Source organism: Phalangium opilio, unplaced genomic scaffold (assembly GCF_054372755.1).
Source record: "Phalangium opilio isolate 3A_F unplaced genomic scaffold, DU_Popi_V2 ptg000505l_1, whole genome shotgun sequence".
Lineage (NCBI taxonomy): Eukaryota > Metazoa > Arthropoda > Arachnida > Opiliones > Phalangiidae > Phalangium > Phalangium opilio.
The window spans coordinates 3,245,182-3,259,264 of NW_028324239.1; the positions used below are offsets into that span (position 1 = coordinate 3,245,182).

The 14,083-nt window shown below is 48.2% G+C and overlaps 9 non-coding genes across 9 annotated transcripts; all 9 read right to left on the reverse strand.

The window, feature by feature from the left end:
• Positions 1-102: 102 nt before the first annotated feature.
• TRNAI-GAU (transfer RNA isoleucine (anticodon GAU)) lies at positions 103-175 on the reverse strand. Its single transcript has one exon. It is a non-coding gene; the product is annotated as a tRNA-Ile (tRNA).
• Positions 176-1,880: 1,705 nt separating this feature from the next.
• Positions 1,881-1,953, reverse strand: TRNAI-GAU (transfer RNA isoleucine (anticodon GAU)). Its single transcript has one exon. It is a non-coding gene; the product is annotated as a tRNA-Ile (tRNA).
• Positions 1,954-4,386: 2,433 nt separating this feature from the next.
• On the reverse strand, positions 4,387-4,459 carry TRNAK-CUU (transfer RNA lysine (anticodon CUU)). Its single transcript has one exon. It is a non-coding gene; the product is annotated as a tRNA-Lys (tRNA).
• Positions 4,460-7,045: 2,586 nt separating this feature from the next.
• On the reverse strand, positions 7,046-7,118 carry TRNAK-CUU (transfer RNA lysine (anticodon CUU)). Its single transcript has one exon. It is a non-coding gene; the product is annotated as a tRNA-Lys (tRNA).
• A 2,137-nt stretch (positions 7,119-9,255) lies between these two features.
• Positions 9,256-9,328, reverse strand: TRNAN-GUU (transfer RNA asparagine (anticodon GUU)). Its single transcript has one exon. It is a non-coding gene; the product is annotated as a tRNA-Asn (tRNA).
• A 368-nt stretch (positions 9,329-9,696) lies between these two features.
• On the reverse strand, positions 9,697-9,769 carry TRNAK-CUU (transfer RNA lysine (anticodon CUU)). The gene has a single exon. It is a non-coding gene; the product is annotated as a tRNA-Lys (tRNA).
• A 2,587-nt stretch (positions 9,770-12,356) lies between these two features.
• Positions 12,357-12,429, reverse strand: TRNAK-CUU (transfer RNA lysine (anticodon CUU)). The gene has a single exon. It is a non-coding gene; the product is annotated as a tRNA-Lys (tRNA).
• Positions 12,430-13,238: 809 nt separating this feature from the next.
• TRNAN-GUU (transfer RNA asparagine (anticodon GUU)) lies at positions 13,239-13,311 on the reverse strand. Its single transcript has one exon. It is a non-coding gene; the product is annotated as a tRNA-Asn (tRNA).
• Positions 13,312-13,686: 375 nt separating this feature from the next.
• TRNAN-GUU (transfer RNA asparagine (anticodon GUU)) lies at positions 13,687-13,759 on the reverse strand. Its single transcript has one exon. It is a non-coding gene; the product is annotated as a tRNA-Asn (tRNA).
• Positions 13,760-14,083: the final 324 nt, after the last annotated feature.

Consider the following 14,083-nt stretch of genomic DNA (forward strand, 5'->3'; position numbering starts at 1 on the left):
TGCGCGCTAACCATTGCGCCACGGAAGCCCAAAAATTTAATGTTCGTCAGGTATTGTGGAAAAACTATGACTTTTTACGTTACATTTGAGACCCCACAACACCGCTTCCGGGTGGGCTCGAACCACCAACCTTTCGGTTATCAGCTGAACGCGCTAAACATTGCGCCATGGAAGCCTAAAAATTAAATGTTCGTCAGGTATTGTGGAAAAACTCTGACTTTTTACGTTACATTTGAGACCCCACAACACCGCTCCCGGGTGGGCTCGAACCACCAACCTTTCGGTTAACAGCCGAACGTGCTAACCATTGCGCCACGGAAGCCCAAAAATTTAATGTTCGTCAGGTATTGTGGAAAAACTCTGACTTTTTACGTTACATTTGAGATCCCATAACACCGCTCCCGGGTGGACTCGAACCACCAACCTATTGGTTAACAGCCGAACGCGCTAACCATTGAGCCACGGTAGCTCAGAAATTAAATGGTTGTCAGGTATTGTGGAAAAGTTATGACTTTTCACGCTACATCAGAGACCCCACAACACCTCTCGCGGGTGGGCTCGAACCACCAACCTTTCGGTTAACAGCTGAACGCGCTAACCATTGCGCCACGGAAGCCTGAAAATTAAATGTTCGTCAGGTATTGTGGAAAAACTCTGACTTTTTACGTTACATTTGAGATCCCATAACACCGCTCCCGTGTGGGCTCGAACCACCAACCTTTCGGTTAACAGCCGAACGCGCTATCCATTGCGCCACGGAAGCCCAAAAAATAAATGTTCGTCAGGTATTGTTGAAAAACTTTGCCTTTTTACGTTACATTTGAGACCCCACAACACCGCTTCCGGGTGGGCTCGAACCACCAACCTTTCGGTTAACAGCTGAACGCGCTAACCATTGCGCCACGGAAGCCTGAAAATTAAATGTTCGTCAGGTATTGTGGAAAAACTCTGACTTTTTACGTTACATTTGACATCCCATAACACCGCTTCCGTGTGGGCTCGAACCACCAACCTTTCGGTTAACAGCTGAACGCGCTAACCATTGCGCCACGGAAGCCTGAAAATTAAATGGTTGTCAGGTATTGTGGAAAAGTTATGACTTTTCACGCTACATCAGAGACCCCACAACACCTCTCGCGGGTGGGCTCGAACCACCAACCTTTCGGTTAACAGCTGAACGCGCTGCGCGCTAACCATTGCGCCACGGAAGCCCAAAAATTTAATGTTCGTCAGGTATTGTGGAAAAACTCTGACTTTTTACGTTACATTTGAGACCCCACAACACCACTTCCGGGTGGGCTCGAACCACCAACCTTTCGGTTAACAGCTGAACGCGCTAACCATTGCGCCACGGAAGCCCAGAAATTAAATGTTCGTTAGGTATTGTGGAAAAACTCTGACATTTTACGTTACATTTGAGATCCCATAACACCGCTCCCGGGTGGGCTCGAACCACCAACCTTTCAGTTAACAGCCGAACGCGCTAACCATTGCGCCACGGAAGCCCAAAAATTTAATGTTCGTCAGGTATTGTGGAAAAACTCTGACTTTTTACGTTACATTTGAGATCCCATAACACCGCTCCCGGGTGGACTCGAACCACCAACCTATTGGTTAACAGCCGAACGCGCTAACCATTGAGCCACGGTAGCTCAGAAATTAAATGGTTGTCAGGTATTGTGGAAAAGTTATGACTTTTCACGCTACATCAGAGACCCCACAACACCTCTCGCGGGTGGGCTCGAACCACCAACCTTTCGGTTAACAGCTGAACGCGCTGCGCGCTAACCATTGCGCCACGGAAGCCCAAAAATTTAATGTTCGTCAGGTATTGTGGAAAAACTATGACTTTTTACGTTACATTTGAGACCCCACAACACCGCTTCCGGGTGGGCTCGAACCACCAACCTTTCGGTTATCAGCTGAACGCGCTAAACATTGCGCCATGGAAGCCTAAAAATTAAATGTTCGTCAGGTATTGTGGAAAAACTCTGACTTTTTACGTTACATTTGAGACCCCACAACACCGCTCCCGGGTGGGCTCGAACCACCAACCTTTCGGTTAACAGCCGAACGCGCTAACCATTGCGCCACGGAAGCCCAAAAATTTAATGTTCGTCAGGTATTGTGGAAAAACTCTGACTTTTTACGTTACATTTGAGATCCCATAACACCGCTCCCGGGTGGACTCGAACCACCAACCTATTGGTTAACAGCCGAACGCGCTAACCATTGAGCCACGGTAGCTCAGAAATTAAATGGTTGTCAGGTATTGTGGAAAAGTTATGACTTTTCACGCTACATCAGAGACCCCACAACACCTCTCGCGGGTGGGCTCGAACCACCAACCTTTCGGTTAACAGCTGAACGCGCTAACCATTGCGCCACGGAAGCCTGAAAATTAAATGTTCGTCAGGTATTGTGGAAAAACTCTGACTTTTTACGTTACATTTGAGATCCCATAACACCGCTCCCGTGTGGGCTCGAACCACCAACCTTTCGGTTAACAGCCGAACGCGCTATCCATTGCGCCACGGAAGCCCAAAAAATAAATGTTCGTCAGGTATTGTTGAAAAACTTTGCCTTTTTACGTTACATTTGAGACCCCACAACACCGCTTCCGGGTGGGCTCGAACCACCAACCTTTCGGTTAACAGCTGAACGCGCTAACCATTGCGCCACGGAAGCCTGAAAATTAAATGTTCGTCAGGTATTGTGGAAAAACTCTGACTTTTTACGTTACATTTGACATCCCATAACACCGCTTCCGTGTGGGCTCGAACCACCAACCTTTCGGTTAACAGCTGAACGCGCTAACCATTGCGCCACGGAAGCCTGAAAATTAAATGTTCGTCAGGTATTGTGGAAAAACTCTGACTTTTTACGTTACATTTGAGACCCCACAACACCGCTCCCGGGTGGGCTCGAACCACCAACCTTTCGGTTAACAGCTGAACGCGCTAACCATTGCGCCACGGATGCTCAGAAATTAAATGGTTGTCAGGTATTGTGGAAAAGTTATGACTTTTCACGCTACATCAGAGACCCCACAACACCTCTCGCGGGTGGGCTCGAACCACCAACCTTTCGGTTAACAGCTGAACGCGCTGCGCGCTAACCATTGCGCCACGGAAGCCCAAAAATTTAATGTTCGTCAGGTATTGTGGAAAAACTCTGACTTTTTACGTTACATTTGAGACCCCACAACACCACTTCCGGGTGGGCTCGAACCACCAACCTTTCGGTTAACAGCTGAACGCGCTAACCATTGCGCCACGGAAGCCCAGAAATTAAATGTTCGTTAGGTATTGTGGAAAAACTCTGACATTTTACGTTACATTTGAGATCCCATAACACCGCTCCCGGGTGGGCTCGAACCACCAACCTTTCAGTTAACAGCCGAACGCGCTAACCATTGCGCCACGGAAGCCCAAAAAGTAAATGTTCGTCAGGTATTGTGGAAAAACTTTGCCTTTTTACGTTACATTCGAGACTTCACAACACCGCTCCCGGGTGGGCTCGAACCACCAACCTTTCGGTTAACAGCCGAACGCGCTAACCATTGCGCCACGGAAGCCCAACAATTTAATGTTTGTCAGGTATTGTGGAAAAACTCTGACTTTTTACGTTACATTTGAGATCCCATAACACCACTCCCGGGAGGGCTCGAACCACCAACCTATTGGTTAACAGCCGAACGCGCTAACCATTGAGCCACGGAAGCTCAGAAACTAAATGGTTGTCAGGTATTGTGGAAAAGTTATGACTTTTCACGCTACATCAGAGACCCCACAACACCTCTCCCGGGTGGGCTCGAACCACCAACCTTTCGGTTAACAGCTGAACGCGCTAACCATTGCGCCACGGAAGCCTAAAAATTAAATGTTCGTCAGGTATTGTGGAAAAACTCTGACTTTTTACGTTACATTTGAGACCCAACAACACCGCTCCCGGGTGGGCTCGAACCACCAACCTTTCGGTTAACAGCCGAACGCGCTAACCATTGCGCCACGGAAGCCCAACAATTTAATGTTCGTCAGGTATTGTGGAAAAACTCTGACTTTTTACGTTACATTTGAGATCCCATAACACCGCTCCCGGGTGGGCTCGAACCACCAACCTATTTGTTAACAGCCTAACGCGCTAAACATTGAGCCACGGAAACTCAGAAATTGAATGGTTGTCAGGTATTGTGGAAAAGTTATGACTTTTCACGCTACATCTGAGACTCCACAACACCGCTTCCGGGTGGGCTCGAACCACCAACCTTTCGGTTAACAGCTGAACGCGCTAACCATTGCGCCACGGAAGCCTGAAAATTAAATGTTCGTCAGGTATTGTGGAAAAACTCTGACTTTTTACGTTACATTTGAGATCCCATAACACCGCTCCCGTGTGGGCTCGAACCACCAACCTTTCGGTTAAGAGCCGAACGCGCTATCCATTGCGCCACGGAAGCCCAAAAAATAAATGTTCGTCAGGTATTGTGGAAAAACTTTGCCTTTTTACGTTACATTTGAGACCCCACAACACCGCTTCCGGGTGGGCTCGAACCACCAACCTTTCGGTTAACAGCTGAACGCGCTAACCATTGCGCCACGGAAGCCTGAAAATTAAATGTTCGTCAGGTATTGTGGAAAAACTCTGACTTTTTACGTTACATTTGAAATCCCATAACACCGCTTCCGTGTGGGCTCGAACCACCAACCTTTCGGTTAACAGCTGAACGCGCTAACCATTGCGCCACGAAGCCTGAAAATTAAATGTTCGTCAGGTATTGTGGAAAAACTGTGACTTTTTACGTTACATTTGAGACCCCACAACACCGCTTCCGGGTGGGCTCGAACCACCAACCCTTCGGTTAACAGCTGAACGCGCTAACCATTGCGCCACGGAAGCCTAAAAATTAAATGTTCGTCAGGTATTGTGGAAAAACTCTGACTTTTTACGTTACATTTGAGACCCCACAACACCGCTCCCGGGTGGGCTCGAACCACCAACCTATTGGTTAACAGCCGAACGCGCTAACCATTGAGCCACGGATGCTCAGAAATTAAATGGTTGTCAGGTATTGTGGAAAAGTTATGACTTTTCACGCTACATCAGAGACCCCACAACACCTCTCGCGGGTGGGCTCGAACCACCAACCTTTCGGTTAACAGCTGAACGCGCTGCACGCTAACCATTGCGCCACGGAAGCCCAAAAATTTAATGTTCGTCAGGTATTGTGGAAAAACTCTGACTTTTTACGTTACATTTGAGACCCCACAACACCGCTTCCGGGTCGGCTCGAACCACCAACCTTTCGGTTAACAGCTGAACGCGCTAACCATTGCGCCACGGAAGCCTAAAAATTAAATGTTCGTCAGGTATTGTGGGAAAACTCTGACTTTTTACGTTACATTTGAGACCTCACAACACCGCTCCCGTGTGGGCTCGAACCACCAACCTTTCGGTTAACAGCTGAACGCGCTAACCATTGCGCCACGGAAGCCTGAAAATTAAATGTTCGTCAGGTATTGTGGAAAAACTCTGACTTTTTACGTTACATTTGAGACCCCACAACACCGCTCCCGGGTGGGCTCGAACCACCAACCTTTCGGTTAACAGCTGAACGCGCTAACCATTGCGCCACGGATGCTCAGAAATTAAATGGTTGTCAGGTATTGTGGAAAAGTTATGACTTTTCACGCTACATCAGAGACCCCACAACACCTCTCGCGGGTGGGCTCGAACCACCAACCTTTCGGTTAACAGCTGAACGCGCTGCGCGCTAACCATTGCGCCACGGAAGCCCAAAAATTTAATGTTCGTCAGGTATTGTGGAAAAACTCTGACTTTTTACGTTACATTTGAGACCCCACAACACCACTTCCGGGTGGGCTCGAACCACCAACCTTTCGGTTAACAGCTGAACGCGCTAACCATTGCGCCACGGAAGCCCAGAAATTAAATGTTCGTTAGGTATTGTGGAAAAACTCTGACATTTTACGTTACATTTGAGATCCCATAACACCGCTCCCGGGTGGGCTCGAACCACCAACCTTTCAGTTAACAGCCGAACGCGCTAACCATTGCGCCACGGAAGCCCAAAAAGTAAATGTTCGTCAGGTATTGTGGAAAAACTTTGCCTTTTTACGTTACATTCGAGACTTCACAACACCGCTCCCGGGTGGGCTCGAACCACCAACCTTTCGGTTAACAGCCGAACGCGCTAACCATTGCGCCACGGAAGCCCAACAATTTAATGTTTGTCAGGTATTGTGGAAAAACTCTGACTTTTTACGTTACATTTGAGATCCCATAACACCACTCCCGGGAGGGCTCGAACCACCAACCTATTGGTTAACAGCCGAACGCGCTAACCATTGAGCCACGGAAGCTCAGAAACTAAATGGTTGTCAGGTATTGTGGAAAAGTTATGACTTTTCACGCTACATCAGAGACCCCACAACACCTCTCCCGGGTGGGCTCGAACCACCAACCTTTCGGTTAACAGCTGAACGCGCTAACCATTGCGCCACGGAAGCCTAAAAATTAAATGTTCGTCAGGTATTGTGGAAAAACTCTGACTTTTTACGTTACATTTGAGACCCAACAACACCGCTCCCGGGTGGGCTCGAACCACCAACCTTTCGGTTAACAGCCGAACGCGCTAACCATTGCGCCACGGAAGCCCAACAATTTAATGTTCGTCAGGTATTGTGGAAAAACTCTGACTTTTTACGTTACATTTGAGATCCCATAACACCGCTCCCGGGTGGGCTCGAACCACCAACCTATTTGTTAACAGCCTAACGCGCTAAACATTGAGCCACGGAAACTCAGAAATTGAATGGTTGTCAGGTATTGTGGAAAAGTTATGACTTTTCACGCTACATCTGAGACTCCACAACACCGCTTCCGGGTGGGCTCGAACCACCAACCTTTCGGTTAACAGCTGAACGCGCTAACCATTGCGCCACGGAAGCCTGAAAATTAAATGTTCGTCAGGTATTGTGGAAAAACTCTGACTTTTTACGTTACATTTGAGATCCCATAACACCGCTCCCGTGTGGGCTCGAACCACCAACCTTTCGGTTAAGAGCCGAACGCGCTATCCATTGCGCCACGGAAGCCCAAAAAATAAATGTTCGTCAGGTATTGTGGAAAAACTTTGCCTTTTTACGTTACATTTGAGACCCCACAACACCGCTTCCGGGTGGGCTCGAACCACCAACCTTTCGGTTAACAGCTGAACGCGCTAACCATTGCGCCACGGAAGCCTGAAAATTAAATGTTCGTCAGGTATTGTGGAAAAACTCTGACTTTTTACGTTACATTTGAAATCCCATAACACCGCTTCCGTGTGGGCTCGAACCACCAACCTTTCGGTTAACAGCTGAACGCGCTAACCATTGCGCCACGGAAGCCTGAAAATTAAATGTTCGTCAGGTATTGTGGAAAAACTCTGACTTTTTACGTTACATTTGAGACCCCACAACACCGCTTCCGGGTGGGCTCGAACCACCAACCCTTCGGTTAACAGCTGAACGCGCTAACCATTGCGCCACGGAAGCCTAAAAATTAAATGTTCGTCAGGTATTGTGGAAAAACTCTGACTTTTTACGTTACATTTGAGACCCCACAACACCGCTCCCGGGTGGGCTCGAACCACCAACCTATTGGTTAACAGCCGAACGCGCTAACCATTGAGCCACGGATGCTCAGAAATTAAATGGTTGTCAGGTATTGTGGAAAAGTTATGACTTTTCACGCTACATCAGAGACCCCACAACACCTCTCGCGGGTGGGCTCGAACCACCAACCTTTCGGTTAACAGCTGAACGCGCTGCGCGCTAACCATTGCGCCACGGAAGCCCAAAAATTTAATGTTCGTCAGGTATTGTGGAAAAACTCTGACTTTTTACGTTACATTTGAGACCCCACAACACCGCTTCCGGGTCGGCTCGAACCACCAACCTTTCGGTTAACAGCTGAACGCGCTAACCATTGCGCCACGGAAGCCTAAAAATTAAATGTTCGTCAGGTATTGTGGGAAAACTCTGACTTTTTACGTTACATTTGAGACCTCACAACACCGCTCCCGTGTGGGCTCGAACCACCAACCTTTCGGTTAACAGCTGAACGCGCTAACCATTGCGCCACGGAAGCCTGAAAATTAAATGTTCGTCAGGTATTGTGGAAAAACTTTGCCTTTTTACGTTACATTTGAGACTTCACAACACCGCTCCCGGGTGGGCTCGAACCACCAACCTATTGGTTAACAGCCGAACGCGCTAACCATTGAGCCACGGAAGCTCAGAAATTGAATGGTTGTCAGGTATTGTGGAAAAACTGACTTTTTACGTTACATTTGAGATCCCATAACACCGCTCCCGGGTGGGCTCGAACCACCAACCTTTCGGTTAACAGCTGAACACGCTAACCATTGCGCCACGGAAGCCTAAAAGTTAAATGTTCGTCAGGTATTGTGGAAAAACTCTGACTTTTTACGTTACATTTGAGACCCCACAACACCGCTCCCGGGTGGGCTCGAACCACCAACCTTTCGGTTAACAGCCGAACGCGCTAACCATTGCGCCACGGAAGCCCAACAATTTAATGTTCGTCAGGTATTGTGGAAAAACTCTGACTTTTTACGTTACATTTGAGATCCCATAACACCGCTCCCGGGTTGGCTCGAACCACCAACCTATTGGTTAACAGCCGAACGCGCTAACCATTGCGCCACGGAAGCCCAACAATTTAATGTTTGTCAGGTATTGTGGAAAAACTCTGACTTTTTACGTTACATTTGAGATCCCATAACACCACTCCCGGGAGGGCTCGAACCACCAACCTATTGGTTAACAGCCGAACGCGCTAACCATTGAGCCACGGAAGCTCAGAAACTAAATGGTTGTCAGGTATTGTGGAAAAGTAATGACTTTTCACGCTACATCAGAGACCCCACAACACCTCTCCCGGGTGGGCTCGAACCACCAACCTTTCGGTTAACAGCTGAACGCGCTAACCATTGCGCCACGGAAGCCTAAAAATTAAATGTTCGTCAGGTATTGTGGAAAAACTCTGACTTTTTACGTTACATTTGAGACCCAACAACACCGCTCCCGGGTGGGCTCGAACCACCAACCTTTCGGTTAACAGCCGAACGCGCTAACCATTGCGCCACGGAAGCCCAACAATTTAATGTTCGTCAGGTATTGTGGAAAAACTCTGACTTTTTACGTTACATTTGAGACCCCACAACACCGCTCCCGGGTGGACTCGAACCACCAACCTTTCGGTTAACAGCCGAACGCGCTAACCATTGCGCCACGGAAGCCCAAAAATTTAATGTTCGTCAGGTATTGTGGAAAAACTCTGACTTTTTACGTTACATTTGAGATCCCATAACACCGCTCCCGGGTGGGCTCGAACCACCAACCTATTTGTTAACAGCCTAACGCGCTAAACATTGAGCCACGGAAACTCAGAAATTGAATGGTTGTCAGGTATTGTGGAAAAGTTATGACTTTTCACGCTACATCTGAGACTCCACAACACCGCTTCCGGGTGGGCTCGAACCACCAACCTTTCGGTTAACAGCTGAACGCGCTAACCATTGCGCCACGGAAGCCTGAAAATTAAATGTTCGTCAGGTATTGTGGAAAAACTCTGACTTTTTACGTTACATTTGAGATCCCATAACACCGCTCCCGTGTGGGCTCGAACCACCAACCTTTCGGTTAAGAGCCGAACGCGCTATCCATTGCGCCACGGAAGCCCAAAAAATAAATGTTCGTCAGGTATTGTGGAAAAACTTTGCCTTTTTACGTTACATTTGAGACCCCACAACACCGCTTCCGGGTGGGCTCGAACCACCAACCTTTCGGTTAACAGCTGAACGCGCTAACCATTGCGCCACGGAAGCCTGAAAATTAAATGTTCGTCAGGTATTGTGGAAAAACTCTGACTTTTTACGTTACATTTGAAATCCCATAACACCGCTTCCGTGTGGGCTCGAACCACCAACCTTTCGGTTAACAGCTGAACGCGCTAACCATTGCGCCACGGAAGCCTGAAAATTAAATGTTCGTCAGGTATTGTGGAAAAACTCTGACTTTTTACGTTACATTTGAGACCCCACAACACCGCTTCCGGGTGGGCTCGAACCACCAACCCTTCGGTTAACAGCTGAACGCGCTAACCATTGCGCCACGGAAGCCTAAAAATTAAATGTTCGTCAGGTATTGTGGAAAAACTCTGACTTTTTACGTTACATTTGAGACCCCACAACACCGCTCCCGGGTGGGCTCGAACCACCAACCTATTGGTTAACAGCCGAACGCGCTAACCATTGAGCCACGGATGCTCAGAAATTAAATGGTTGTCAGGTATTGTGGAAAAGTTATGACTTTTCACGCTACATCAGAGACCCCACAACACCTCTCGCGGGTGGGCTCGAACCACCAACCTTTCGGTTAACAGCTGAACGCGCTGCGCGCTAACCATTGCGCCACGGAAGCCCAAAAATTTAATGTTCGTCAGGTATTGTGGAAAAACTCTGACTTTTTACGTTACATTTGAGACCCCACAACACCGCTTCCGGGTCGGCTCGAACCACCAACCTTTCGGTTAACAGCTGAACGCGCTAACCATTGCGCCACGGAAGCCTAAAAATTAAATGTTCGTCAGGTATTGTGGGAAAACTCTGACTTTTTACGTTACATTTGAGACCTCACAACACCGCTCCCGTGTGGGCTCGAACCACCAACCTTTCGGTTAACAGCTGAACGCGCTAACCATTGCGCCACGGAAGCCTGAAAATTAAATGTTCGTCAGGTATTGTGGAAAAACTCTGACTTTTTACGTTACATTTGAGACCCCACAACACCGCTCCCGGGTGGGCTCGAACCACCAACCTTTCGGTTAACAGCTGAACGCGCTAACCATTGCGCCACGGATGCTCAGAAATTAAATGGTTGTCAGGTATTGTGGAAAAGTTATGACTTTTCACGCTACATCAGAGACCCCACAACACCTCTCGCGGGTGGGCTCGAACCACCAACCTTTCGGTTAACAGCTGAACGCGCTGCGCGCTAACCATTGCGCCACGGAAGCCCAAAAATTTAATGTTCGTCAGGTATTGTGGAAAAACTCTGACTTTTTACGTTACATTTGAGACCCCACAACACCACTTCCGGGTGGGCTCGAACCACCAACCTTTCGGTTAACAGCTGAACGCGCTAACCATTGCGCCACGGAAGCCCAGAAATTAAATGTTCGTTAGGTATTGTGGAAAAACTCTGACATTTTATGTTACATTTGAGATCCCATAACACCGCTCCCGGGTGGGCTCGAACCACCAACCTTTCAGTTAACAGCCGAACGCGCTAACCATTGCGCCACGGAAGCCCAAAAAGTAAATGTTCGTCAGGTATTGTGGAAAAACTTTGCCTTTTTACGTTACATTCGAGACTTCACAACACCGCTCCCGGGTGGGCTCGAACCACCAACCTTTCGGTTAACAGCCGAACGCGCTAACCATTGCGCCACGGAAGCCCAACAATTTAATGTTTGTCAGGTATTGTGGAAAAACTCTGACTTTTTACGTTACATTTGAGATCCCATAACACCACTCCCGGGAGGGCTCGAACCACCAACCTATTGGTTAACAGCCGAACGCGCTAACCATTGAGCCACGGAAGCTCAGAAACTAAATGGTTGTCAGGTATTGTGGAAAAGTTATGACTTTTCACGCTACATCAGAGACCCCACAACACCTCTCCCGGGTGGGCTCGAACCACCAACCTTTCGGTTAACAGCTGAACGCGCTAACCATTGCGCCACGGAAGCCTAAAAATTAAATGTTCGTCAGGTATTGTGGAAAAACTCTGACTTTTTACGTTACATTTGAGACCCAACAACACCGCTCCCGGGTGGGCTCGAACCACCAACCTTTCGGTTAACAGCCGAACGCGCTAACCATTGCGCCACGGAAGCCCAACAATTTAATGTTCGTCAGGTATTGTGGAAAAACTCTGACTTTTTACGTTACATTTGAGATCCCATAACACCGCTCCCGGGTGGGCTCGAACCACCAACCTATTTGTTAACAGCCTAACGCGCTAAACATTGAGCCACGGAAACTCAGAAATTGAATGGTTGTCAGGTATTGTGGAAAAGTTATGACTTTTCACGCTACATCTGAGACTCCACAACACCGCTTCCGGGTGGGCTCGAACCACCAACCTTTCGGTTAACAGCTGAACGCGCTAACCATTGCGCCACGGAAGCCTGAAAATTAAATGTTCGTCAGGTATTGTGGAAAAACTCTGACTTTTTACGTTACATTTGAGATCCCATAACACCGCTCCCGTGTGGGCTCGAACCACCAACCTTTCGGTTAAGAGCCGAACGCGCTATCCATTGCGCCACGGAAGCCCAAAAAATAAATGTTCGTCAGGTATTGTGGAAAAACTTTGCCTTTTTACGTTACATTTGAGACCCCACAACACCGCTTCCGGGTGGGCTCGAACCACCAACCTTTCGGTTAACAGCTGAACGCGCTAACCATTGCGCCACGGAAGCCTGAAAATTAAATGTTCGTCAGGTATTGTGGAAAAACTCTGACTTTTTACGTTACATTTGAAATCCCATAACACCGCTTCCGTGTGGGCTCGAACCACCAACCTTTCGGTTAACAGCTGAACGCGCTAACCATTGCGCCACGGAAGCCTGAAAATTAAATGTTCGTCAGGTATTGTGGAAAAACTCTGACTTTTTACGTTACATTTGAGACCCCACAACACCGCTTCCGGGTGGGCTCGAACCACCAACCCTTCGGTTAACAGCTGAACGCGCTAACCATTGCGCCACGGAAGCCTAAAAATTAAATGTTCGTCAGGTATTGTGGAAAAACTCTGACTTTTTACGTTACATTTGAGACCCCACAACACCGCTCCCGGGTGGGCTCGAACCACCAACCTATTGGTTAACAGCCGAACGCGCTAACCATTGAGCCACGGAAGCCCAAAAATTTAATGTTCGTCAGGTATTGTGGAAAAACTCTGACTTTTTACGTTACATTTGAGACCCCGCAACACCGCTTCCGGGTGGGCTCGAACCACCAACCTATCGGTTAACAGCTGAACGCGCTAAACATTGCGCCATGGAAGCCTAAAAATTAAATGTTCGTCAGGTATTGTGGAAAAACTCTGACTTTTTACGTTACATTTGAGACCCCACAACACCGCTCCCGGGTGGACTCGAACCACCAACCTTTCGGTTAACAGCCGAACGCGCTAACCATTGCGCCACGGAAGCCCAAAAATTTAATGTTCGTCAGGTATTGTGGAAAAACTCTGACTTTTTACGTTACATTTGAGATCCCATAACACCGCTCCCGGGTGGACTCGAACCACCAACCTATTGGTTAACAGCCGAACGCGCTAACCATTGAGCCACGGTAGCTCAGAAATTAAATGGTTGTCAGGTATTGTGGAAAAGTTATGACTTTTCACGCTACATCAGAGACCCCACAACACCTCTCGCGGGTGGGCTCGAACCACCAACCTTTCGGTTAACAGCTGAACGCGCTGCGCGCTAACCATTGCGCCACGGAAGCCCAAAAATTTAAGGTTCGTCAGGTATTGTGGAAAAACTCTGACTTTTTACGTTACATTTGAGACCCCACAACACCGCTCCCGGGTGGACTCGAACCACCAACCTTTCGGTTAACAGCCGAACGCGCTAACCATTGCGCCACGGAAGCCCAAAAATTTAATGTTCGTCAGGTATTGTGGAAAAACTCTGACTTTTTACGTTACATTTGAGATCCCATAACACCGCTCCCGGGTGGACTCGAACCACCAACCTATTGGTTAACAGCCGAACGCGCTAACCATTGAGCCACGGTAGCTCAGAAATTAAATGGTTGTCAGGTATTGTGGAAAAGTTATGACTTTTCACGCTACATCAGAGACCCCACAACACCTCTCGCGGGTGGGCTCGAACCACCAACCTTTCGGTTAACAGCTGAACGCGCTGCGCGCTAACCATTGCGCCACGGAAGCCCAAAAATTTAAGGTTCGTCAGG